At 44.8% G+C, this 27724-nt stretch overlaps 1 pseudogene; it reads right to left on the bottom strand.

Moving 5' to 3' along the window:
- LOC131401856 (adhesion G protein-coupled receptor E1-like) overlaps positions 1 to 26694 on the bottom strand; it is a 431573-nt pseudogene extending 404879 nt beyond the window's left edge.
- Between the last annotated feature and the right edge of the window lie 1030 nt (positions 26695 to 27724).

Raw genomic sequence — 27724 nt, 5'->3', positions numbered from 1 at the left:
TGCCTGCACCTGTTTAGGGTCATTCCTCATCTGACATATGAGGGTCATGGCTTCCCAACAAGACCATGAATTCTCCAAGGGCAGAGGTATGGCACACACCCCTTCTGTGCCCCCATGACTCCTCCCACAACACACAAGGCCATGAGAGGCACACCATGCATGTTTAGTCAATATTTTCCCATTGGATTTGGGGAGCAAGAAACAGAGCATCAGTACTGACCGTGAGCTCCCCAGAAGCCATGATGATGGCCAGGTTCGCCATTCGATTACAGCTGCAGACAGTATGCGTCTCGGAAGCTTCAAGGATCACGCAGCCAGATGGCGTCCACCTGCCACCCTTTGCATCCATTCTCCAGGAAACGCAGTTGGGGCTCTCAGACTTCTGCTTTGGCTGAAAAAATCAAAGTCCCTGGTCACCTGAGAATCCTTCTTGAATGGATGCAGTGTGGCCAACCTGAAGTCATCTGGGGCAAGAAGATGCAGGTATGCTCTATAGGGGATGGAGGAAAACGCTGCCATTTCATTGTGCAGTCATGAGAAGAAATGTCTTGGATGTCAGATCTGTCTCTCCCACTGACTTGGTCATAGCTAATGTAACTAAAGTCTCTGTAAATATTCCTGCATCAGTGTTACTTAACCTAACCTAAATCTTGCCTGCTGATGAATGGAAGAACGCCACATAGAAATAGGAAAGTTTACTCCTCTAGAGGTGGGTTTTGAGGATTGGCTTAAGTTGCTAGAAATTGTGGAAGCTTGCCACCTTAATGGGTCCCCATTAAAAATGAGAGTTAAGCTATTCCACTGCCAGGTATTTATCCAAAGTACGTGAAAACATGAATGTGTAAAGATACTTGCACCCCTATGTTCATTGCAGCATTATTAACAATAGCCAAGACTTGGAAACAACCTAAGTGCCCATCAATGGACAAATGGATAAAGGAGATGTGGTATATATACACAATGGAATACTACTCAGCCATAAAAAAGATGAAATCTTTCCATTTGCAACAACATGGATGGTCCTTGAGGGTATTATGCTAAAAGAAATGTCAGAGAGAGAAAGTCAAATACCGTATGATCTCCCTCATAAATAGAAGATAAAGACAACAACAACAACAATAAACAAACACATAGATACAGAGATTAGACTAGTGGTTACCAGAGTGGAAAGGGGGAGGGAGGAGGGCAGAAGGGGTGACAGGGTACCTGTGTGTGGTGATGGACAGTAATTAGTCTTTGGGTAGTGAACATGACATAGTCTACACAGAAATCAAAATATAATGATGTACACCTGAAATTTATATAATATTATAAACCAACGTTACCTCAATAAACAAAAATAAGAGTTAAGCCCACTAGGGGATGGGGAGTTCTCAACGGGTAGATGGGGGCTCAGTGGAGACCTCTTCACAAACCTTGATGTTCTCCAGAGTGTAGATGATTGGGTCGGAGAAGCCATCTTTCTTCTTCCCGGTCATGATGCCCCCAGCGATGCGAGAATTCATCTTCAGCTTCCTCTTGGAGTTGCCCAAGAAGGTCCGAGGGTCTTGGAAGAAGCTCTCATCCAAAACAGACTCCATACCCGCAAAGGAGACAAATGCCACCCCAGTGGTCCCTGCGATTTGCCACAAATGCAAAAAAAAAAAAAAAGGGAATCATTTGCTCAGTATTTATTAGTATATGCACTGTAATATCCCATGCATTCCTGCACCTTCACTGGCCTGCTCTGAGGATTAAAACATGGGTGGGCTTCTGGTTGGTGACCCTCATAGAACCATAGAAAAAAATCCTGAGGTGCTATCACCTGGAGAAATCTTGGCTATACTTAAAAACAAATTTGAATTTGTGTTTTTAAAGGACGATTCAACTCAGCAGTGGAAAATAAGTTCCCCTCCCACATTTGTGGTCATTCTTGTTTAATCTCTTTGGTGGGCTTCCCCTTTCAACGTTGGGGGTCTCCCAGGATGTGTCCTAGGTCTGTGCCCTCCAGAGAGCATGTAGATCTGGGTGGTGGACAATGTACAGGCTTATCTGGCCATTGCCTGTGTTTTGTAAATAAAAGTTCTGTTGCAACGCAGCCACACCCGTTCATTTACATATTGCCTGTGAATGCTTTTGCCCCACAGCAGTAGAGTCGCATGGTTGCAACACAAATTGTATTGCCCTCAATGCCTAAAATATTTACTAACCTGCCCTCTACAGGAAAAGTTTGCCAACCCTTGATACAGATTAGCGCCGTCTGCTAGAAACATAGTATGAGCCACATATGCAATTTTAAATTTTCTAGTAGCCACATTTCAGAAAAGTAGAAAACGGGTAAAATTCATTTTAATAATATATTAACTCAATACATGCAAAATATTATCATTTCAACACATGATCAGTAGCAAAAATTATTATTATATTTTTGTGTGTGAGGAAGATCAGCCCTGTGCTAACATCTGCCAATCCTCCTCTTATTTTTGCTGAGGAAGTCTGGCCCTGGGCTAATATCCGTGCCCATCTTCCTCCACTTTATGTGGGACGCCGCCGCAGCGTGGCTTCCCAAGCGGTGCGTCAGTGCGCGCCTGGGATCCGAACCGGCGAACCCTGGGCCGCCGCAGCGGAGCACGTGCACTTAACCATTTGCGCCATCGGGCCGGCCCCTAGAAAAATTATTAATGAGATGTTTTACATCCTCTGTTTTTTGTACCAAGCCTTTGAAATTTGGTATGTATTCTATGCTCACAATCTAGCCACATTTCAAGCGCTCAATAACAAAGTGTGGCCAGTGGCTGCTGTATTGGACAGGGAAGGTTTCAGTGCTCCGGTATTGTGAGATTATTTATTTAATGTCTGCCTTCCCTAGCAGATGGAAAACTCCCCAAGGGCATGGGCTATTTCTGCCTCTGCCATCAGAGATTCCCTCACCACCTGGCACAGGACTTGGGACCTAGAAGTTGATGGATAAATATTTGCTGATTGAATATACCACAACCACCCTCCTTGATTCTCAGGAGCGGGTCTGTACCTGTGGATTCAGATTCTTCAATTGTGGAGCACCAAATCTTCATCTCATCGCCTTTGGCTTTGAAGTTAAAGACGGTGTTCTCCTCAGCGCATTCTTTGTTGATAACTTGGGTCTTAATATCTAGAAGGAGAAAGGGAGAGTTTGCATGAGGTCACCCAGAGAGTGGGTCCTGAATTCAGTTTCTGTCCAAGAAGGGTACGCATCCATAGTCGCAAGCAAAGGAGAGAACAGAAAGGCCAATTGATCACGGGAAACCTCTTGAGCCCCTGATTATTGGTAGGAGGATGGTAGCACCAAACATATGAGAAACTCGGGTGGAGCCATAGGCGTGAGCCCTCACATCATAGGGGGTGCATGAGGAAAAGATGGGATTGAAGTCGACAGTGATGGAAGGCGACAGAGTTGTGACTCTGGCTACTCCAAATTTAGGCAAGTTTTCCAAAGCCAAAGGAATAGAAAGGGACCGGGGCAAGCCCAGTATGGTGGATGAGGGCTTGGGTTCTGCAGTCAGATGGAGTCCAGCCCTGCCACTCACCAGCTGTGCAAATTTGAGCAACGACTTAACCTCTCTGAGCCTCAGATTTCCCACCTGCAGCATGGCAATGATTAAAGGACTCTTATTGAAAACAAAATAGATAATTCTACCAGAGGTACCCTCGAAAAATATCAGCCAGATAATGCCATGCATTTTCTCAAACTCTCCAATCCCACCCCCCATCTTACCTCAAATAAAATCCTGAGTCCCTACCTTCGTCTACAAAATCTGCACTCCCTTTCTGTTCTGACCCCTTCTGCTGCAGCTTTCACCGGCCTGCTCATTGTTCCTTGAACTCACCAAGTGTTCCAAGGAACACACTTGCTCTGTCTCCCAATATTTACACGGCTCCCTTCCCTCAGGTCTCTGCCCCAGTGAGACTTCCCCTAACCGCACTATATACAATAGCAACGCTCCCACTAATCTTGACCCTCTCGAGCCTCCTTAGCGTGCTGTATTTTTCTCAGTAGCACTAGCTCTATCTGGTATGCCATAGGTCTATCACTAAAATATAAAATTCACGAGGCTAGTTTTGTTCAATTCTGGTGGCAGTTCACCAAACACTCTATTTCCACCTCTTGGCCTCCTGGGCACCCATGAGGATGGAACTACCCGGGATTATGTGACTGATACTGGAGCTACACCAGGAGTGGGGTGCTGCTGTTAAGGCATACAGTACCCGAAATTCCCATGCAGTCACCCACCAAGCACGTTCAGGGTGGTAAATCCATAGCTGTATCAGTCAGGAGAGGATTGGGCATGCAGCAGTAACACACAACCCCAAATCTTAGTGGGTTATAAATAATTATTGATTTCTCATTCATGCTTTGTGTCCATCGTGAATTGACTTGGGGCTGTGCTCTGTGTTCTCCTTGCCCTGGGACCCACACAGATGGAGACATTGTGATCTGAAACACTGCCTGTCCCTAGAGTAGAGGGAAAGAAGGCTCTGGAAGGTCTCACACCAGCAACTATTCCATTCACAATTCACTGGCTTAAACTCATCACAAAATGCCACCTAACCCCAAGCCAGGGAGTACAATCCTAACGTGGGCCCAGAAGAAAGAGCTCGAAATATTTGAACACAGCAAACGACTATCATATCTTAACACCTGGCACACAGTAGGCAGTCAACGAGTATTTGTTGAATGAATTAACGATGCCCTCCAAACAGTGCCTGGCCACAAACTCTTAACACAATGCCTGATGCTCAATAAATGAGAGATGTCATTACTATAATAGGCTTGCTTTGTGTGAGTTCAGAGGTTAGAAACAGTCAGGGAAACGGTATATGGAAAAGACATGGAGAATCACATTGCTGAAGTCACCCCTCAAAATCAGCGCCCAGGTGTGAGCTTGCCGTGGAGGATATAGCCTACCTAGGCGTTCCGTCTGAATAGACTGACTGACATTCTCTGAGGATTTCAGGAACGCTGCCAACGTGGTGCTCTCCACGGTCTCCAGTAAGACTATGGCCAGGGTGGACGTTTCTTCTTTGGTGAAGGTGGATCACGTGGACGTTTGCTTAAGCACAGAGGTAACACTCTCAGGCGTATTCTGCAAAGAAAGGTGTATTTGCGCTCTGTCTCTCATCAATGAAATAGCAGCTGTCCTCTCTCATCAAGAGAATGGGTTGCAGTCAAGGGAAGGATGAGGTGTGTCTGCTTAACGGGTAGGGAATTTCCTTTTGGGGTGATGAAAATGTTCTGGAACTAGATAGTGGTGATGGTTAGACAACATTGTAAATGTACTAAATATCATTAATGGTTACCAGAAAAAAAGGAATGGGACTATTGATAAACACAACATTGATGAATCTCGAAGGCATTATGCTGAGTGAAAGAAGCCAGACTCAAAAGGCCATGTGATTCCATTTATATCACATTCTTGAAAAGACAAAGCTATAATGACAGAGAACAGATCAGGGATTTACAGGGGCTAGTGGTGGAGGGAGTATCTGATTGTACAGAGAAAACCCAAGAGAGTTCTTGGGGGAGATGGAACTGTTCTGTATTCTGATTGTGGTGGTGGTTACACAAATCTACTCAGGTGATAAAACTCATAGGATTGTAAAGAAAAGGGCAATTTTACTGCGTGTTAATTTTTAAAAACTTACAACTGTAATAAATTAAATATTAACTCACAGTCGATTAATTATAAAGAGGACTTTCTGCTCCCAAAGTGTCCCACAAGATGCTCGAAACTGGAAACACAATTACAAAGACTTCCTCGTTACCTTCAGAGAAACGACGGTGGCTTTGTTCTCACAGGCATTGTCCAGGATGCTGAAGATGGTGTTCATTAGTGCACAAAAAGAAACCTGTGCCCCCGAGGGAAAAGCATTCGTGAGCATTGATCAGTCTATCCCCCAAGCATGTAAGGTACAAATTGGGCCATCAAGCCCACCATACAGGGTGGTCCCAAATTCCTGAGGTCTCGTGAGTCTCTCGAATTCTCGGAGAAATAAAAACTCACTATTTGATCAGAATTGGAACCACAGCTCCTTTCTCTTCCATGAACAACAAAAGAAACATAGACAGCAAAACTATTTAGTAGGGTAAAAAGATGGGGAAATGTGTGAAAAAACAGTGGTCCAAATGAAATAGTACTCAGCCGTAAAAAGGAATGAAGCATTGACACATGCTGCAACATGGATGAACCTTGAAAACATGTTGCTCAGTGAAAGGAGCCAGACACAAAAGACCACATAGCGTATGATTCCATTTATATGAAATGTCCAGAATAGACACATCTGTGGAGACAGAAAGTAGACGAGTGTTTACCAGGGGTTGGGGTGGGGGGAATGGGCAGTGACTGCTAGTGGGTACAGGGTTTCCTTTGGGGGTGATGAAAATGTTTTGGAGATAGATAGAGGTGGTGGTTACACACCATTGTGAGTACTAAATAACACTGAATTGTATAATTTACAATGGTGATTTTTTAGGTGTATTTCACCACAATGAAAAAAAGACATGACAATGGTCCAAAGTGCATGGCAATTCCAAAGCTAGTTTATAAGCTGATATTTAAAATAGTTACACCAATTCCTGAAGATGCTCATGGAGCCTTTACTCACTGGAGTGACTCCATTAGAGAATCAGATGTCCAGATTCCTCTTTGCCTGGCCTGGGGGCTATGTATCACACATGCATCCCATATCACACAGATGCAGCACCAACAGCTTCACTAGTAATGAGACTCCAACATCCTTTCTTCTTTTAGTAAGAGAATTCCCAAGTTTTAGATGAGCAAATGTCCTCCCTTCCCGGCTTTCCTTGTAGCTAGGTGTGACCACATGACTAATTTCTGGCCAATGAGGTATAAGCAGAAGTGATACTGGGTCATACTCTTGAAGGGAAGGACAGTGCCTGTCACCTCCCCTTCTCCCTTGCCCACAAGCTGAAATGCAGATGTGATGGCAGGGGCTGGAGCAGCCATGTTCGACCACAACAAGGGAGTCTTGTGTTCATGATGACAGAGCATTATGGAGCCATCACATCAGCTCTCAGCAGCTTACACTCAGACTGTTACAAAGAGAGAAATAAACTGTTATCTGGTTTAGGCCATTGTATATTTTTGTCTTCGTTAAAACTGCAAAACAACATCCTACCTAAGTGGCTTCTAGGACAACTTCAAGAGCTAGGAACCTTCAAAAATACTTACATATTCAGTCTCCACCGCTGCTCCCTCTTGGCATAGCTGGACCTGCTCATTGTTGGGTAACATATCTTCTTTACACTTGAAGGGAACCACTAGGACGAAAACAAAAGCAAGCAAATCAAATGTCAACCACAGAAAGATATTATTATTTACACAATCATACCCCATGCTGTAAATGCATCCATTGCCATGTTATACAACAGTGGAAATGAACAAGCTACAGCTACACGCTACAACATCAGGGGCTTTGGGAAGTGTGATTATTGAGTGAAAAAGAGCAACTCTGGAAAATATCATATGATCTCACTTATATGTGGAATATTAAAAAAAAAAAAAAAGCCAAGCTCATAGATAAGAGAACAGATTGGTGGTTGCCAGAGGTGGGGGTGGAGGGTGGGCAAAATGGATGACGGTCGTCAGGAGGAACAAACTTCCAGTTATAAAATAAATAAGTCCTGGGGATGTAATATACAGCATGGGGACAATAGTGAATAATACTGTATTGCATATTTGAAAGTTGCTAAGAGAGTAGATCTTAAAAGTTCTCATCACAAGCAAAAGAAATTTTGTAACTATGTAGGGTGACGAATGTTAACTAGACTTATTGTGATTATTTTGCAATATATCCAAATATCAATCATTATGTTGTACACCTGAAACTAATAGAATGTTATATGTCAATTGTATCTCAATAAAAAAAGATCATATGTGGTATGATACCATTTTTGTAAAGCTCCAAAGCAAACAAAACTAAGCAAGATATTGTTTAGGGATACGTAAATGGCAGGGTTTTTTTTAAGTAGGGGAATTATAAACACAAAATTCCGAGTGGTTCCCTCTGGGGAGAAGACAAGGATATACGGAGTGGAGAAGAAGCATGCAGAAAATGCAATGGCATTGATGATATTCTGGTTCTTATGTTGGCAAGGGCCTCGGATATATCCATTTTATTATTATACTTCATTGCCTCCGTATAAATTACTTATATTTTTAATGTATCAAATAATCCATAATTTTAAAAACATAAACCTTTCACGGTTCCCCACTGTTCTCAGCAGAAAGACTAAAGTTCTTCACACAGCACACAAGGTCCTGCAGAATCTGACCTCTGCCCACCTGCTCAGATGCAGCTAATGCCATTCTCTTTGTCCTCAGTCTTTGTTAGCCTCAGGGCCTTTGCACATGCTATAACCTGTCACGCTGTGATCTCCACTCTTCATCTGCATAATCCCTACTCTTCCTTCAAGCTTCAGCTTAAATGTCACTTGCCTGGAGCATATTATATATCTCACTAATGGGGTATATAATATGCCAAAGGGCGTGACAGTTTTTCAATTATTAAATAATTATGTGTGTGCTCTCTACTTCCTTCCCTAGACTATAAGCTACATGAGGGCAAATATCATGTCCATCACATCCAGGATTGAATCCCCAGTACCTAGTGCAGGGGCCTGTTTGACTAATTAGTTAATTAATGCTTCAAAAATAATTTATCAAATTAATGTATTAGTGAAAAAATATAAAAAGGGAGAATGAATGAAAGTAAGAAGAGGATCCAGAGCTTGGGTAGAGTGAGGATTTTACAACCAAAGAAAGACACAGATTCCATTGCCAAGACACATAAGGAGAGGATTACTTTCGCAGCTGAAGTTGCCATGTTTCCAGGAGCCTTCTGGATTGGGACGGAAGCCCACAACGCAGCTACAGCTGTAGGAGCCTGGGGCGTTGGTGCAGACAGAATCGGGACCACACCGTGATGGATCTTGGGAGCACTCATCAATATCTGCAAAGAACTCAAAAAGATCAAAAAACCCAGAGGAACAGGGATAGCCTTCTTTCCAGGGTTGACCAGCAAACCCTCTGCTCTCCTCTGCATCCCACTGCTTGGTCTGTGAAGTTCAGCTGTCCATTGCTTGGTGCAAAGCCATGGTGGCAGGTACAAAAGTAGCTCCTGGTGCGTGTTGGTGCACGTTGCATTGAAAAGGCACTTTTCACTGCCTTTGGCCGAAAGGTTACATATCAAGGCACTCATCAATATCTGTGGAGTGAGGCAGAGTTGGCCAACAATCCAACAAAGTCATGCTTCCCCTTCCAAAGCATAGCCTTGTCACTGAAAAATGGCGGCACAACAAGGGACTACATTTCCCAGAGCCCCCTGCATCTAGGCGGGGCCATGTGGTTAGCTTTCACTCATAGAATGGAAGAGGGTATGGCATATCACTCCTGGGCCCACGTGGTTAAGAAGTGAGTGTGTCTTCTCCCTCTTTCCCTGCCACTGGCTGAAACCAAGGATTCCAAGTTCCTAACCATAGGAAAACCAGAGATGCAAGAGGACTGGATCCCTGTATCACCTTGTGGAGGAAAGCTGCCTATTGACCAAGGATATCCATACTGGATGGTTAAGGGAGTAAGAAATTTCTATTTCGTTAAGCTAGTGGTTCTCAACTGAGGGCAATTTGCCCCTCCAGGGGACGTTGGGCAATGTCTGGAGACATTTTTCGTGGTCACTGGGATCTGGGGGTAGATGCCAAACATACTGCCAATCCACTAATGCACAGAATAGCCCTACACACAACAAAGAACTATCCAGCCCAAAATGTTAATAGTGCAAAAGTTGAGAAACCCCAGCTTAACCAATACAGGGTGATGTATGGTCACTGTGGCAACAAGAGGTTACTTCTCCCTCTGAAGGTTTCTGATCCACAGAGGATATATGGAATAGAATGTCTCAGAAAAAAATAAATAGGAGGGGTCTGGCCCTGTGGTGTAAGTTCACACACTCTGCTTCAGCAGCCCAGGGCTCGTGGGTTCAGATCCCAGGCGTGAACCTACACGCCGCCCATCAAGCCATGCTAGGTCAGCATCCCACATATAAAGTAGAGGAAGATGGGCATAAATGTTAGCTCAGGGCCACTCTTCCTCCAGCAAAACGAGGAAGATTGGCAACAGACGTTAGCTCTGAGCCAATCTTCCTCACCAAAAAAAAAAAAAAATAAAGAAATAAAAGTAATAAAAAAATGAATAGGAGGGAGGTAAGGACAAAACCTTTCATATTTCTATGTCATCTCAAAAAACATGAGGGATAAATAGGCGCTGTCCACACTAGGGGCTTACACAAGTATATGGTATATTGCACCAGGCGATACCATGGAGAGTTGGTACGAGAAGTCTTTGTGATAGGAACGTAGACTAATTTGGAGGTCTCAAACGACATGGTTGGAAGGCATGGGGAAGTGGTTTTTTTCTTGGTATCACAGAAAACATCTCTAACCAAGGAGTGGGTTTCTTTTCACCGCAGGTTGCCCACTTCCAGAAATATTTAAGCATCGACTAAGTGAGCTCTTGTCAGACATACCACAGGTGCAATTTATATTTTGCATATAGAGCTGGACTAGGGGCATGGCTTTCAAAACTTTTTGGCCCAAGAAACCTTCCTTCTTGTGAAGTGAAACCCGAATAGGTAAGACAAATAAAAGAGGTGATAATTTGACTGAAAGGAGAGTGGAAGACCATGGCCTTGTTTTCTGGCCCTAGATGGGGATTCTGAAAGGTTCCTAGAGCCCTTAGAGCTGTGTTAATCTCTCTAAGATCCCTTTCCTCTTTATGCCTCTATTGTTCTGCTTCTAACAATGTCAGCAGCTAGTAAAGATCAACGAATGAGAAGAAATATAATATTTCTAATGAAAAGAAGCATGCATTTCCCCGGGGATTGAAGACTATAAAATGTGTTCTGCTGTATGGTAGACCCTCCGAAGATGGAGCCATCAGTTCTTCCATTTCCTGTATGCACATGTTGCTGTCCCAGTGAGATGGAGAGTTTATTTCCCCTCCTTTTGGATCTAGGCTGGCCCTGTGACTGTGACCAATAGAATGTGGTAGAAGTAACACTTGGGGACTTCCAAGCCCAGGCCTTATGAGAACTGGCAGTTTCTGCTTTCTTCTTCTTGGAACTTTCCTTCTTGGAAACCAACTGCCATGCTCTGAGGAAGCCCAAGAAGCCATGTGGAAAGGCCCACTGAGGGCCCTGCCAGAGATCAGCACCAACTACCAGTCACGTAAGCAAGCCTACTTTGGACCAGCCAGCCATCTTAGTGCCCCAGAAAAACCATGTGGTCAACCCATGGAATCATGAGCAAGAACAGATGGTTGTTGTTATAAGCTGCTGCATTTCAGAGTAGTTTGACATGCATTGAGAAGTCCTCAGCATGGCTGGGAGAATGACTGGTACATTTGAAAGCCTCTGGTTTCTCAGGGGTCCAAACATCAGGCAAAAAGAACCCAGGCAGGCAGGAGCAACTGTGTTCTCCCGAGATATTGGTGCAGGTGGAATTGGGACCACAAAGAGTCAAGCTCCTGGAACATCCATCCATATCTAAGCAGAAAACTGGTCTAAGTCAAAAGGATGAAGGATGCTGAGGCTGCAGCTGCAGTGCACAGCCCCACCACTGACTGAAACCAATGGGTTTCCCTGGCTCTGGTCCCACCTTCTTAAACACATTTTTGTCGTTACAGAAAGGAAGCATTTAGAGGCAAGTTTATGACCCAGGCAAATCTTCTGATGAGGGTCCTCGCAGCTCAGGATAAAATCCAAACTCCTCATTAGAACAGGCAAGACCCTGAGAGTTTGTTCTCACCTACGCTCATCTTTTGCCTCTAAACCCTTCATAATTCACGATCCAGATTCATTGATTACCTGTGAATTCATGAAGGCTTATTATCTCCTCACATGAAGAAGAATGGTTGAGACCCAAAGAACTGACCAGCAGAGCCCAACCTAAACCACCAATGCATGAAATCAAGAGCTAAATGAATGGTGCTAGTTTTTACCCATTGACTTTCAGAGTGATTTGTTACTCAGCAATAGCTAACTGCTACAAATGGACCAGAAAAATCAGAGATGACTTCGAATATCTCTGACTCCAAGCCAAGGGAATGTGATAAGGGCTTGATCACTCCATGCCCTGCTGAATGAAGTCATCCTCCCTATAAATGAAAGAGGAAAACAATAGAACCACCCTAGACTCAGGAAGATGGAGCCATGGTGTCTTTGTGAGAATATCCTGGCTGCAGTGTGGAGGATGGATTTGAGAGGGGAAGACTGGAGAAAGGGAGAGACCAGTGAGGATGCTGTTACAGTACGGATGCAGCCTGAATAAAGGATGGAGAAGAGTGGAGAGATTCAAGACATATCTAGCAGTTAGATTCTCTGAGACTTGATGACCGATTTAATATGGAAGGGGAGGGAGCATGAGGGTAACTCTCACGTCTTAATTCAAATACCTTTTAGGAAAAAGACCTGAGCTCTCCCTATAACACAGTATCTCTACCTCAGCATTACTGGCATTTGGGACTGGATCACATTTGGTCGTGGGGAGGCTGTTCTGTGCATTGTAAGATGGTTAACAACATCTCTGGCCTCTACCCACTAGAGGACAGTAGCACACACAATCCAATAACAACAGCTGTGGCAATCAAAAATGTCTCTAGACATTGCCAATGTCCACTGGAGAGAAAATCGCTATAGAGATGGAGCCCCGCATTATTCGCAGGAACTGCCTGACCCACTGCTTAAGTCACAGTAGGCCCTCAACGGGAGTTCAAATCATGATTCTTCCACCGAATAGCTGTGCATCCCTTGGCAAGTCACTTCACCTCTCTGAGCCTCCGTGTTCTCATTCCTAAAATAAGGATCATGATCACTACCTAATAGGATCATGAAATGAGGTGATTCTTAATTAAGTAGGTAAATAAAGAAGGGCAGGCCCTCTGTGCCTTCACAGGTGGAGTTGTTAGAGAAGAGCCCATCTCGACAGCTGCACCTATAGCTTCCTAAGGAGTAGGAACACTCAGAACGCTCTGCGAAGATCCCACTGGAGAGGCATTCATTGATGTCTAGGAGCAGTGGAGGAGAGTGAGCAGACAAAAGATTGGGTGTCTACAGTGAGAAACACATGTACCCAACTCAATGATAGCTTTCCACCAAAGACCATGCCTGAGAGCCTGAGAGCATTACGTGTACAGGCAAAATGACCTGGATTTCCCAGGTTCCAGTTGGTTCCAGTAGGAGAAGAGAAACCAGGCAAACAGCTGCACTTGTACCTCCCTGGCAGGTTTTGGCAGATTGAGTTAAGACCACATTGTCGCGGGTTTTGAGAACACCCATCTATATCTGGATAGAGAAAGAGTCAGAGTTACAAAGTTGCCTCATCTTGTGAAGCCCATTGTATTTTCCAAAGATGGTTGAAACAATGTTTCCCTCCCATATGTCCTTCATTCAGTGAGACCTTGGTACTCCACCCATCAAGTATTGGGGTCTATATTCCCTCCCCTGGAATCTGAGCATGCTTGTGACTATGGTGGAAGTGACACCAGGTCATAAAAATACCATGCTTAGTCAGAAGAATGTCATGATAGGTCGTAGAAATATAATGTAATTCCTTCTTCTCTTGAGATGCTCATTCTTGGAAATGAGCTGCCATACTTTGAGGAAGCCCAACCAGCCATGAAAATGCAGCTCAATGGGGAAGAACTAAGACATCCAGCCCACAGCCCTGGGGGAGCAGCCAGTCAAACAGCCAGCACCACCTAGCCAGCCTTGTGAGTAGACCCTTTTCAAAGTGGATCCTCTAGCCTCCAGTTGCGCCAACTCAACTGACACTATGTGGAATAGGGACAAGCCATCCTCTCCAAACTCAGCCCTAATAGCAGATTCATTCATGAGCATAATGAATGATTACTATTTGCAACTAAATTTGCAGGTGGTCTGTTACCCAGCAACAGATAACTCGGACACTTGCAAAGCAAATTCTAGGAATTTACTCATTGAAGGACCCATGGAATCGTGCAGTCATGGAACCATGGGGTGGCTCTCCACAAATCTATTTCAACCCTGCTCTGACAAGTTACTCGAAATAAACCCTTGCTAGGTACTTGTTATAGAAGCACAACTTCAACACAAGTCTCCTATAGCTCCCTCCCAGATCACAGGGATGCTCATTCAGCTTTCTTTCAAGTTGTAAAACGTTAGAAAAACCTAAGTGCCTGCCAATAGAAGGATGACTCAATTTGGAGTTGACATAAAGAATAAGGTACATATTCCTTCATTCAACAAATACATATTAAATACTCACAATGTATCAGTCACCATACTGGGGGTCAAAGACATAGAGTAGACAAAATAGTTGCTGTAGTATCCATCATTTTCTATATGGTTAATATTGATTTCACCCCAAATTTAAACACCAGGGTTCGTCAGCACTACTGAGCTGACTGAATAACCCATGAACTGTAGCCCAAAGATAAAGAATGATGTTTGGGGATCCCTGGAAACTAACTGCAAAAGTGATAGAAATGCATCATCTTCTTCAGAGCTCAGCAAACTACATCCCATGGGTCAAATCCAGCCCACCATCTGTTTGTGTACATAAAGCTTTATTGGCACACAGACACATCCATTCATTTTTGTATCATCTCTGGCTGTGTTTGCACCACCACTGAGTGGTCATGACAGAGATCGTACGACTTGCAACTTCCAGAATGTTTACTCTGTGGCCCCTTACAGAAAAATTGCCAACCTATGGTCTTATTCAGAGGAATAATCAGATTTTTACTGTCAAGAGGAGAACTGGGGTTTAAATATAAGGAATGCTGACAGAGAACTTAGCTCCTTCTGGGAATTATGTTACTTTATATTATTTATATTAATATAGCTCTTAATACTGCACATGTGCCTAGCACACTGCATACATTATTGCATTTAATCTTCCCAACTATCCTTGGAGTTGGATACTCTTATACGCCCGTTTTTCAAATGGAACCATTGAGGCTTATAGAGATGAAATATATTTCACCAACATCTCTTAACTAGAGTGTGGCAGCTAAGTAACGTGGTTGAGACACCCTCAGTAGAGTCAGAAAGACCTGGGTTTGAATCCCAGTTCAACTGCATGACCCTAAAAAAGTCATTTCAGTTCTCCAAGCCTCAGTTTTCTCATCTGGACAATGGAGATCATCATAATGCCTATAGTCCATTTAATGTGACATTGCACATAAAGCACTTCGCACAGGACCTGGCACTCTATAAATATTGGAAATTCTAACTATCTCCATGGAAAGGCGACCAAACAGTGGGCCCTCACAATGAAATCAGTGGCTATTTCTGGATATTGACAGGGAGCATGATTTTAATTTTAATTTTCTTCCTAATGCTAGTCTATAATCATTGGAAATTTTAGTGGCCAGGAATAATTCTCATGATGAAAGAAATAGAAAGTAAGAGCGAGAGAGAGAGAAAGGAAGAATGCAAAGAAGAAAGAAAGAAAGGAAGGGAGGAGGGAGGGAGGGAGAGAGAGAGGGAGGGAGAAAGAGAGGGAGAGAGGGGGGAGAGGGGGAAAGGGGGAGAGGGGGAGGGAGGGAGGGAGAGAGAGAGAGAGAGGAGAGAGAGAGAGAGAGGAGAGAGAGAGAGAGAAAGAAAAGAAAGAAAGAAAGAAAGGGAAAGAGAGAAAGAAAGAAAGAGAGAGAAGGGAGGGAGGAAGGAAGGAAGGAGGAAGGAAAGCAGGAAGGAAGGAAGGAAATAAATAAATAATTAATATTTGGGGCAAAAACAAAAAGCATCTGTATCTGCTACCCAGCTAGATCCCACCTGCTTTTCCGACCACCTGTGAGGGGACGTGAACTCACCTTTGCATTCGACTCCTGGGCCCATGAACTGTGTCTCTCTCGTGCTGGACAGGAAGCCTTGTTTGCAAGTACAGTAGTAACTGTCCAAAGTGTTGGTGCAGGTTGCATAAGCTGGGCAGATGGTGGAACTTGCACACTCATTCACATCTAGGCAGCGTAGAAGGAAAAGGTTGAGTTAGCGCCCCAGAGCAGGGCTTCAAGAGAAGGCAGCATTTGAGAGTGAAGGAGACCACTGTGGGTTGAATTGTGTCCTCCAAAAAGAAATGTTGAGTTCCTAAACCTGGTCCCTTAGAAACCTTATTTGGAAATAGGGTCCTTGTAGATGCAATTAAGATGTAAGTTAATGTGGGATCCTGCTGGAGAAGGATGGTCCCTTAATCTGATATAATTGGTGTCCATATAAGAAGAGGACAAGAGGCACAGAGACAGGCTTGGGGAGAACACCATGTGATGACAGAGGCAGAGATGGGAGTGATGCATTTACAAGTCAAGGAACACCGAAGATTGCTGGCAACACCAGAAGCTAGGAGAGAGACACAGAGCAGATTCTCTCCCAGAGCCTTCAGAGAAAGCACGGCCCTGCTGACACCTTGATTCCAGACCTCTGGCCTTCAGAATGTGGGACAATAATTCTCTGTTATTTAAGGCCGCCAGTCTACAATATTCTGTTATGCAGCCCGAGCTTCCTAACACGATGGACAAGAGAATTCATCTCTGTGTGTCTCAACTTCCCCATCTGTCAGACGAGGATAATAATACCCACCCCACAAGGTCATTCAGAGGATTAAATAAGATGACCTCTGGAAAGCGCTCACCACAGAGCCTGGAACACAGTAAGTACTAGGCAAGCAAATCTTAACTAAAATAAAAATTAACCACTAACATGTCGAGCTTTCTTTGTGGCAGGTATTGCCGTAGATCCCTTACATGTGTTAGCTCCATGAATGCTCATAGCAGCCCTACGAGCTATAAACTAATATTTCCACTTTTCAGAGGAGGAAACTGAAACTCAAAAATTGTGTAACGTCGCATAGATTGTGAAAGGCACGAGGATTGGAATCCGGGTTCTGTCTGGCTCTGGAATATTTGCATGACAGCTTCTCAGGCTGTCTTGAGTGCCAGAGTCTGGAAATTTGGTGATTAAATCAATGTCTGTCCTACGCAAGCCCTCCTTGAGCTGCCAGAGGTTGCAGCCTCATTTGGAGGCAGAATGTCATGGTGGTTGTGAGCATGGGGTGTGAAGTCACTCTTGGGCACACTCAGATCCTGACTCTCCTACCTCCTATCTATTTGGCCATGGGAGGGTGATTCCACCACAGTGGAGGCTCACAGTCCTTGTCTGTGAAATGGGTGTAGAATATGACCAATACCGTCAGGTTGTTGGGAGGACTGAATGAGCACACGAGAGGGAGAGCTTAGCGCCTTGGCTGGGATCCTGCCTCCAGCCTTTTGTACCTGGTGTTCCCTCCTCCTGGAACATCCTTCCCCAGATACCCAATCTCTCACTCCCTCACTTCCTTCAGATCTTGTCTCAAATATCAACTTCTCAGCACGGCCTCTTCTTACCACCGTGTTAAAATTAGAAACCCACCTCCGGAACTTTATATCTACATTTCCTGCCTTATTTGTCTTCATCTCCTTTAGGTATCCCTAACACACAATATGTTCGTGCTTCTATTTTTTGTTATCTATCTCCCTGCAAACAAGATGATAATTTCCAGGGGGACAAATATTATTGCCTGTGTTATTCACTGCTGTATTCACCATTCCTAGAATAGAACCTGCTGTATTGTAGATGCTCAAGTAGTATTGCAGGAATGAATGAATGAATGAGTGAATGTATGAATGAATGATTATTAGCATCAGCTTTGCAGAAAAGTCTTTGAACTCAGCCGAGACATGCCCCTACTCATCACCCACCACTGCTGAATTTGCAAACAGAATGGGACCTGATTCCCCAACAGATCCCTCCACCTACTTTCACACGTCTCTCCTGGACCGCGGAATCTCATGTTTCCACTGCTAGAAACAAATCCTGGGTTGCAGACACAATAGTAGCTTCCAGGACTGTTGTGGCAAGTCGCATGCTCTGGGCAGGCTCTGGAATCCACACATTCATCCACATCTAGAGAGTGGAAGAAAAAACCCGGGTTGAGGCAGACGAGGAAATGAGAGCAGGAGACTGCAAGTGCAGACTTGCTCTACATGTTCTTATCTTGTGGCACACAGTGCTGAGGCTCCCCAATACCCACATTCTCCCCTTCTCCCTAACCTCCCTTGCTGTTAGGTGGGACCAAGAGAATAAATACTGGCCAATATTATGTAAGGAAAAGGGTGATGAATAATTTCAAAACGTAATGATCACAGATTGCACAAATGGCCGTAGTCTTTTTTTCTTGGCATAGAGAAAAAAGATATGTTGAAGTGCTAAACCGGGTCTCTGAGAATGTGACCTTATTTGGAAACAGGGTCTTTCTAGTTGCAATTAAGATGTAAGTTAACATGGGATCATGCTGGAGTAGGATGGTTAATCTTAATCTTATCTGATTGGTGTCTTTATAAGTAGAGGAGAAGGGGCACAGAGGCAGGCTTGGGGAGAACACGATGTGATGACAAAGGCAGAGATTGGAGTGATGCGTCTACAGCTCAAGGAATCCCAAGGATTGATGGCAACACCAGAAGCTGGGAGAGAGACACAGAGCAGATTCTCTCCTAGAGCCTTCAGAGAAACCACGGCCCTGCTGACATCTCGATTTCAGACCTCTGACCTCCAGAGATGTGAGAAAATAAATCTCTGCTGTTTAAGGCCGCCAGTCTATAATATTTGGTGATGCAGCCCAAGCTGCCTAACACAATGTGCAAGACAATTCATCTCTGTGTGTCTCAGTTTCCCCATCTATCAGATGAGGATAATAGTACCCACCCCATAGGGTCATTCAGAGGACTAAATAAGGTGACCTCTGTAAAGCACTCCACACAGAACCTGGAGCACAGTAAGTACTATGCAAGCAAACGTTAACTAAAATAAAAATTAACTACTAATATGTTGAGCTTTCTTTGTGGCAGGCATTGACAGAGATCTCTTACGTGCATTAGCTCCACGAATCCTCCTAGCACCCCTATGAGCTATAAACTAATATTTCCACTTTTCAGAGGAGGAAACTGGGGCTTCACAATTCTGCACTGTCACATAGCTTGTGAAAGGCACAACGAGGATTGGAATCCAGGTTCTGTCTTGCTCTGGAATGTTTGCATGACAGCTTCCCAGGCTGTCTTGAGTCTCAGAGTCTGTGAACTTGGGGATTAAATCGATGTGTGTCCTACGCCAGCCCACCTTGAGCTGCCAGAGGTTGCAGCCTCATTTGGAGGCAGAAGGGCATGGTGGTTGGGAGCATGGGGGGTGAAGTCACATCTAGGCACACTCAGATCCTGACTCTCCTACATCCTCTCTATTTGGCCTTGGGATCGTGATTCCACCACAATGGAGGCTCAGTTTTCTTGTCTGTGAAATTGCTGTAGAGTACAACCAATACCATCAGGTTGCTGGGAGGACTGAATGAGCACATGTATGAGAGAGCTTAACGCATTAGCTGGGATCCTGCCTCCAGGCCTTTGTACCTGCTGTTCCCTCCTCCTGGAACATCCTTCCCCAGACACCCAATCTCTCACTCCCTCACTCCTTCAATCTTATCTCAAATATCAACTTCTCAGCATGGCCTTTCTTTACCACTCTGTTAAAAGTGGTAGAATCCCATCCCTAGAACCCTTTATCTGCCTTTCCTGCCTTATTTGTCTTCATCTCCTTTAACTATTCCTAACACACAAGATGTTCATGCATCTATTTTTTGTTATCTATCTCCCTCCACACTAGATGATAAGTTCCAGGAGAACAAATATTATTGCCTGTGTTAGTCACTGCTGTGTCCGCCATCCCTAGAATAGAACCTGGTGTATTGTAGATGCTCAAGAAGTATTGGTCAAAGGGTGCATCAGTGAATCAATGTATGAATGAATGATTCAGCCAAGACCTCCCCCGACTCCTCTCCCACCACTGCTGTCTTTGCAAACAGAATTGGACCTGATTCCCCAGCAGATCCCTCCACCTACCTTCACATGTCCCTCCAGGACTGAGGAATCTCGTGTTTCCACTTCTAGAAACAAATCCTGGGTTGCAGACACAATAGTAGCTTCCAGGGCTGTTGTGGCAAGTCGCATGCTCTGGGCAGGCTCTGGGATCCACACATTCATCCACATCTAGAGAGTGGAAGAGAAAACCCATATCAAGGCAGAGGAGGAAATGAAGACAGGAGACTGCAAGTGGAGATTCGCTCTACATGTTCTTAGCTCGTGGCACGCAGTGCTGAGGCTCCCCAATACCCACATTCTCCCCTTCTTCCTAACCTCCCTTGCAGGTAGGTGTCGTGGTTAAAATAAATTCTGGCCAGTGGTATGTAAGCAAAAGGATGACAATAATGTCAAACATAATGATCATAGCTTGCAGAAAGGCTGTAGTCTTTCTTTTTTAGCATAGACAAAAAAGTACACTGTTTATTTCTTTGTTGTTGTTCATTTGTTTGTGTCATACATCCGTCCGTCCATCCACCCACCCATCCACCCACCCATCCATCCATCCTTCCATCTATCCATCCATCCATCCATCCATCCACCCATCCATCCATCTATCCAAGCAGCTATCCATCTGTCTATGCATCCAGCTTTCCATCTATTCATCCATCCAAAAGATATCTGCCACGAGTGTGATACTTCAGTGGCCCCATATATACCCCTGTATCCACACCTCAGGATGCAGGTTATGCAGTATGACGTAACTTTGACACTCCTCTCTTTAAATGTGGAGTTTGTTTCCCACCGCTGAATCCAGCTGGCCCTATGACTTCCATTGGCCAATTGAATGCAGCAGAAGTGATGTGGCACCAGTTCCTAACTTTGACCTCTAGAGGCTTCTTTGCTTCTGTTCATGCTTTGGGCCTCCTGATTCTGCCACATGAACAAGCCCTAAACTAGCCTAATGAAGGATGGAAGACATGGATCATCCCAGATGAGCCCTAGTCATGTGCGACAGCCCAGCCCAACCACAGCTGACCACAGACACACGAAGAATGTTTGAGACCCAAAGAACTGACCAGCAGAGCCCAACCTAAACCACCAATGCATGGAATCAAGAGCTAAATAAATGTTAGTTTTTTTCAGCCATTGTCATTCCGGGTGATTTGTTACTCAGCAATAGCTAACTGCTAAAAATGGACTAGACAAATCAGAGATGACTTCAAATATCTGTGACTCCAAGTCAAGGGGATGTGATGAGGGCTGGATCACTCCATGCCCTGCTGGATGGAGTCACCCTTCCTATAAATGAATGTGGAGAACAATAGAACCACACTAGACTCCGGAAGATGGAGCCTTGGTGTCTTGGTGAGAACATTCTGGCTGCAGTGTGGAGGATAGATAGAGGTGACAAGACTGCAGAAAGGGAGAGACCAGAGGGGATGCTGCTGCAATACGGATGAAGCCTGATCCAAGGATGGAGAAGAGTGGAGAGATTCAAGACATATTTAGCAGGTAGATACCCCAAGACATGATGACTGATTTAATATGGAAGGGGAAGGGGGGTGAGGGTAACTCGCAGGTCTTAATTCAAATATCTTTTAGGAAAAAGTGCTGAGGTTTGGATCTGAGCTCTCCCTAGGACAGAGTTTCTCTACCTCAGCACTACTGAAATTTGGGACTGGATCATTTTTATTTGCGGGGAGGCTGTTCTGTGCATTGTAGAGTATTTAACAGCATCTCTGGCTTCTACCCACTAGATGACAATAGCACACACAACCCCAACACCACCAGCAGCTGCAACAATCAAAAATGTCTCTAGATATTGCCAATGTCCCCTGAGGATAAAATCGCTGTAGGGACAGAGCCCCCTATTACTCTCAAGTACTGCCTGACCCACTGGTTAAGTCACAGTAGTGCCTCAACAGGAGTTCAAACCCTGGATCTTCCACTTAACAGCTGTGCATCCTTGGGCAAGTCACTTCACCTCTCTGAGCCTCAATTTTCTCATTCCTAAAGTGAGGATCATGATCCCTGCCTCAAAGGACCATCAAATGAGGTGATTCTTAATTAAGTAGGTAAATAAAGAAGGGCAGGCCCTCTGTGCCTTCACAGGCGGAGTTGTTAGAGAAGAGCCCATCACGACAGCTGCACCTGTAGCTTCCCAAGGAGTTGGAACACTCAGAATGCTCTGGGCAGATTCCACTGGAGAGGCAGTCATTGATGTCTGAGGAGCAGTGAAGGAGAGTGAGCAGACAAAAGATTGGGTGTCTACAGTGAGAAACACATGTACCCAACTCAGTGATAGCATTCCTCCAAAGACCATGCCTGAGATCCTGAGAGCATTACCTGTACAGGCAAAATGACCTGGCTTTCCAGGGTTCCAGTTGTTTCCAGTAGGAGAAGAAAAACCACGCAAACAGCTGCACTTGTACCTCCCTGGCAGGTTTTTGCAGATTGAGTTGTGACCACATTGTAGGGGATTTTGAGAACACTCATCTATATCTGGATAGAGAAAGAGTCAGAGTTACAAAGTTGCTTCATCTTGTGCTGCCGATTGTATTTTACAAAGATGGTTGAAACAATGTTTCCCTCCCATAAGCCCTTCTTTCAGTGAGACCTTGGTACTCCATCCATAAGCAGTGGGGTCTATATTCCCTCCCCTTGAATCTGAGCATGCTTGTGACTATGGTGGAAGTGACACCAGGTCATAAAAATACCATGCTGGGTCAGAAGAATGTCACGCTGGGTCATAAATATATAATGTACTTCGTTGTTCTCTTGAGTGGCTCATTCTTGGAAATGAGCTACCATACTTTGAGGAAGCCCAACAAGCCGTGAAAATGCAGCTCACATGGGGCAGAACTAAGACATCCAGCCCACAGCCCTGGGGGAGGAGCCAGTCAACAGCCAGCACCACCTCGCCAGCCTTGTGAGTAGACCCTCTTCAAAGTGGATCCTCTAGCCTCCAGTTGAGGCTCAACTGACACTGTATGGAAGAGAGACAAGCCATCCTCTCCAAACTCAGCCCTAATAGCAGATTCATTCATGAGCAAAATAAATGATTGTTGTTTGCAACTAAGTTTGCCGGTGGTCTGTTACCCAACAATACATAGGTTGAACACCTTGCAAAGCCAATTCTAGGAATTTACTTCCTGAAGCACTCACTGAATTGTGCAGTCATGGTACCATGGTGGGGGGACCCTCCCCTAATTTCCTTCAGCCCTGCTCTGCCAAGTCACCCCAAATAAACACTTGCTATGTACTTGTCATGCAAGCACACCTTCAAGACAAGTCTCCTATAGCTTGCTACCCATCATTGCACCTCTCCTAGAGAGATATCTGGAGCTGCCACTGTACATCAACATAAGATCACAGGGACGTTCATTCAGCTTTGTTTCAAGTTGTAAAACATTAGAAAAACCTAAGTGCCTGTCAATAGAAGGATGATTGGAGTTGACTAAAGATTAAAGTTCGTGTTCCTTCATTCAACAAATATCTATTTAACTCACAATGTATCAGGTACCATGCTGGGGGTCAAAGACATACAGTGGACAAAATCGTTGCTATAGTATCCATCACTTTCTAGATGGGGAACATTGATTTCACACCAAATTTAAACACCAGGGCCCACCAGCACTACTGAGCTGACTGAATAACCCATGATCTGTAGCTCAAAGATAAAGAAGGACATTTGGGGCTCCCTGGAAACCACAGTGATAGAAATGCATTCTCTTCTTCAGAGCTCAGCAAACTACATCCCATAGGTCAAATCCGGCCCATCACTTGTTCGTGTAAATAAAGTTTTATTGGCACACAGCCACATCCATTCATTTTTGTATCATCTATGGCTGCTTTTGCACCACAACTGGAGCACTGAGTAGTCATGACAGAGATCATAAGCCTTGCAGTCTCCAAAATATTTACTTTCTGTTCCCTTACAGAAAATTTTGCCAACGTCTGGTCTTATTCAGAGGCATAATCAGATCTTTACTATCAAGAGAATAAGGGTCTAAATATAAGGAATGCAGACAAAGAACTTAGCTCTTTCTGGGAATTATGTCAGTTTATATTATTTACGTTAATATAGCCCTTGATACTGCACATGTGCCTAGCACACTGCATACATTGTTGCATTTAATCTTCCCAACTATCCTTTGAGATACATACTTTTATACACCCATTTTACAGATGGAAACATTGAGGTTTAGAGTGATTAAACATGCTTCCCCAACACCCCTTAACTAGAGTGTGGCAACTAAGCCACGTGTTTGAGAGACCCTCAGTAAAGTCAGAAAGACCTGGGTTTGAATCCTAGTTCAACTGCATGACCCTAAACAAATCACTTCAGCTCTCCAAGCCTCAGATTTCTCATCTGGACATTGGAGATCATCACAATGCTTACAGTCAATTTTATGTGACGATGCACATAAAGCCTTTCTCACGCAGGCTGGCACTCAATAAATGTCAAAAATTCTTATTATCTACTGGAGAGGTGACTGAAGGCACACCCCAAAAATGAAATCAGTGATTATTTCTGGATATTGACAGATAGTAGGATTTTTATTTTCATTTTCATCCTAGTGCTAGCCTCTAACCATTGGAAATTTTTGTGACCAGGAATAATTCTCATGATGAAAGAAAGAAAGAAAAAGAGAGAGAGAGAGAGAAATGAAGAATGAAAAGAAAGAAAGAGAGAAAGAGGGGGGGAGGGAGGGGGGAGGGAGGGAGGGAGGAAGGGAGGAAGGAAGGAAGGAAAGAAAGAAAGAAGGAAGGAAGGAAAGAAAGAAAGAAGGAAGGAAGGAAGGAAGGAAGGAAAGAAGGAAGGAAGGAAGGAAAGAAGGAAGAAAGAGACAGAGGCAGGGAGGGATGGAGGAAATCATATTTGGGGAAAAAACAAAAAGCACCCACATCTACTACCCAGCTAGCTTCTATTTGATTTTCCTACCACCTTTGAGGGGGTATGAACTCACCTTTGCATTCCACACCTGAGCCCCTGAACTGTGTCTCTCCGGTGCTGGACAGGAAGCCTTGTTTGCAAGTGCAGTAGTAACTTTTTGGAGTGTCGGTGCAGGTTGCATAAGCTGGGCAGACGGTCGTATCCACACACTCATTCGTTTCTGGGCAGCACAGAAGGAAGAGTTCGGGTTAGCGCACCAGAGCGGGGCTGCAAGGGAAGCCAGCGTTCGAGAGTAAAGGCGACCGTTGTGGGTTGAATTGTGTCCTTCAAAAAGATATGTTGAGGCCCTAAACCTGGTCCCTGAGAATGTGACCTTATTTGGAAATAGGGTCCTTGTAGATGCAATTAAGATGTAAGTTAATGTGGGATCATGCTGGAGAAGGATGGTCCCTTAATCTGATATAATTAGCGTCCTTATGAGAAGAGGAGAAGAGGCATGGGGACAGGCTTGGGGAGAACACCATGTGATACCAGAGGCAGAGATGGGAGTGATGCATCTACAAGTCAAGAGACACCGAGAATTGCTGGCAACACCAGAAGCTGAGAGAGACACAGAGCAGATTCTCTCCTAGAGCCTTCAGAGAAAGCACGGCCCTGCTGACACCTTAATTTCAGACCTCTGGCCTCCAGAACTGTGAGAGAACAAATTTCTGTTGTCTTAAGCCACATGGTTTGTGATAACTTGTTACAGCAGCCCTAGGAAACTGGTTAGTCAAGGACCTTACAGACCCTAGACTTTGCCACTCAAAGTGTGGTCCGTGGGTGGGCAGCATCAGCATCGCCTGGCATTTTGATGGAAACAGAAAACCCCAGGCCCTGCCCCAGATCTGCTGAAAGAATCTGCATTTTAGCAAGATCCTCAGGTGATGTGTGTGCACAAGAAGTGTGAGAAGTACTGATCTGGACTCTTGCTTCTCCAAGTGTGGTCCGCAGACCAGCAGCATCTGCCTCACCTGGGATCCCCGAGAGACCTTGGAAAATCAGGTGCTGATTCAGCTGGTCTGGGGGACCTGAGTCTCTGCATTTCTAACAAGCCTGTGACTGATGCTGATGATGCCAGTCCATGGACCACTCTGTGAGCATCAGAGCTCCAGACAGAAGAGTATGCGAGTCAAAGCTGCAGCCTTTGGAGCAAGGACCACCTGGGTTAAAGCTCCCACAGGAAACATCAAAGCAGGGAATGGTGGCTACTCCCCCACACCCATCTCCCCCTCTTCCTTTTATTAAAATGACCACCCATTTAAGCTTCAATCCCAGCTTCTCTTGCAGCTACGTGTGGCCATGTGGCTAAGTTCCAGCCAATGGAAATGAGCAGAAGTGGTATGTGCACCTTTTGGCCACACCCTTAAAAAGAAGGAGCATGGTCTTCACTTCTCCTTTCCCTTTCACCTGGGCTGGAACATGGACAGAATGAGGTGATCTGTCCATAACCGTGGGGATGATGCTTTGGAAAACCTCCACACCGAGGGACAGAGAAACAACAAGATGGGAGGCACCTGGGAGCTGAGAAGATCTCAGACGAGGTAGCCCTGTCACCTTGTTCCATCCTCAAAGTGGAGATTTATGAGAGGGTGAAGAATAAACTTCTAAGAGATAAACATTTTAAGTTGTTGTCATTTGGTTTCTATGGAAACAGTCAAAACTACATCCTAGCCACCCCAGCCCTGGGACAAGTGAAGTTCACATCTCTGTACCTCCGTTTACTTCTTTGGCCCTCAACTCATGTCCAGTGTGTTCCCAAGCCCCATTGATTCTTCCTCCCAAATATTCGACATCTACCCACATCTCTCCATTTCCATGGCTATGCTTGGTACAGATCTTCCCCTGGATGCTGCATCCCCTACATCCCCTACAGCCCCTACACCCTCCACTGTTCCCTGCAATCATTTCTGAATGCAAATCTGATCACCCACCCCCACCCCTGCCTACAACACTCCCTGTTGCACTCAGAATGAAAATGCAAGTTACTTAATATGACCTGGAAAGTCCCCAGTGACCAGACCGAACCACATCTCTCTTCACTCTCCATTTCTAGCCTCCCCCAGCACAGGGCCTTTGCACATGCTGTTCTGTTTTCCTCTGCTTTGCCTGGCCAGCTCCTATTCATTCTCCAGTTCTTGCTTCCTCCAAGAAGCCTTCCCTGACTCCCCCATAGCTCCCTGTGCTCTCTGTTTATGGCACTTATCAAAATTATAATTGGTGGATTATTTGAGTGGTTAGCTTTTTAGTGATCATCTCCTCTACTACACTGTGAGTTCCAGGAGGACAAAGCCACAGGTGGGGGCAGGCTTCCAGGTGCTAGGGAAGGGACTCACTTGACACTATCATTTCTGTGTTTGGCAGAATAATGGCCCCCCCAAAGATGACCACGTCCAAATCCCTGGAACCTGCAAATATGCTATGCTACATGGCACAGGGATATTAAGGTTGCAGATGGAATTAAGACTGTTAATCAGCTGACCCTGAGATGGAGAGATTAGCCTGGGTTATCCAGGTGGGACCAACACAATCACAAGCATCTTCATAAGAGACAGGTGAAACCAGGAGAGACAGAGTCAGAGTGAAGCAATGTGAGAAAAACTTGACCAGCCCCTGTTGGTTCTGGAGATGGAAAAAGAGGGACACGAATAAAGGGATACAGTTGGCTTCTAGAAGCCAGAAAAGGCAAGAAAACAGATTCTCCCCTAGAACTTCCAGCGAGGAATGCAGCACTGCTGACACCTGGATTTCAGCCCAGTGGGACCCGTTTCAAACTTCTGACCTCCAGAACTGTAAGAATACGCTTCTGTTGTTTCAAGCCACCAAGTTTTCGGTG

The sequence above is a fragment of the Diceros bicornis genome, assembly GCF_020826845.1.
Source record: "Diceros bicornis minor isolate mBicDic1 chromosome 21 unlocalized genomic scaffold, mDicBic1.mat.cur SUPER_21_unloc_1, whole genome shotgun sequence".
NCBI lineage: Eukaryota > Metazoa > Chordata > Mammalia > Perissodactyla > Rhinocerotidae > Diceros > Diceros bicornis.
The sequence above is the reverse complement of the archived record's forward strand: the minus strand, read 5'-3'. Positions and strand labels throughout refer to the sequence as shown.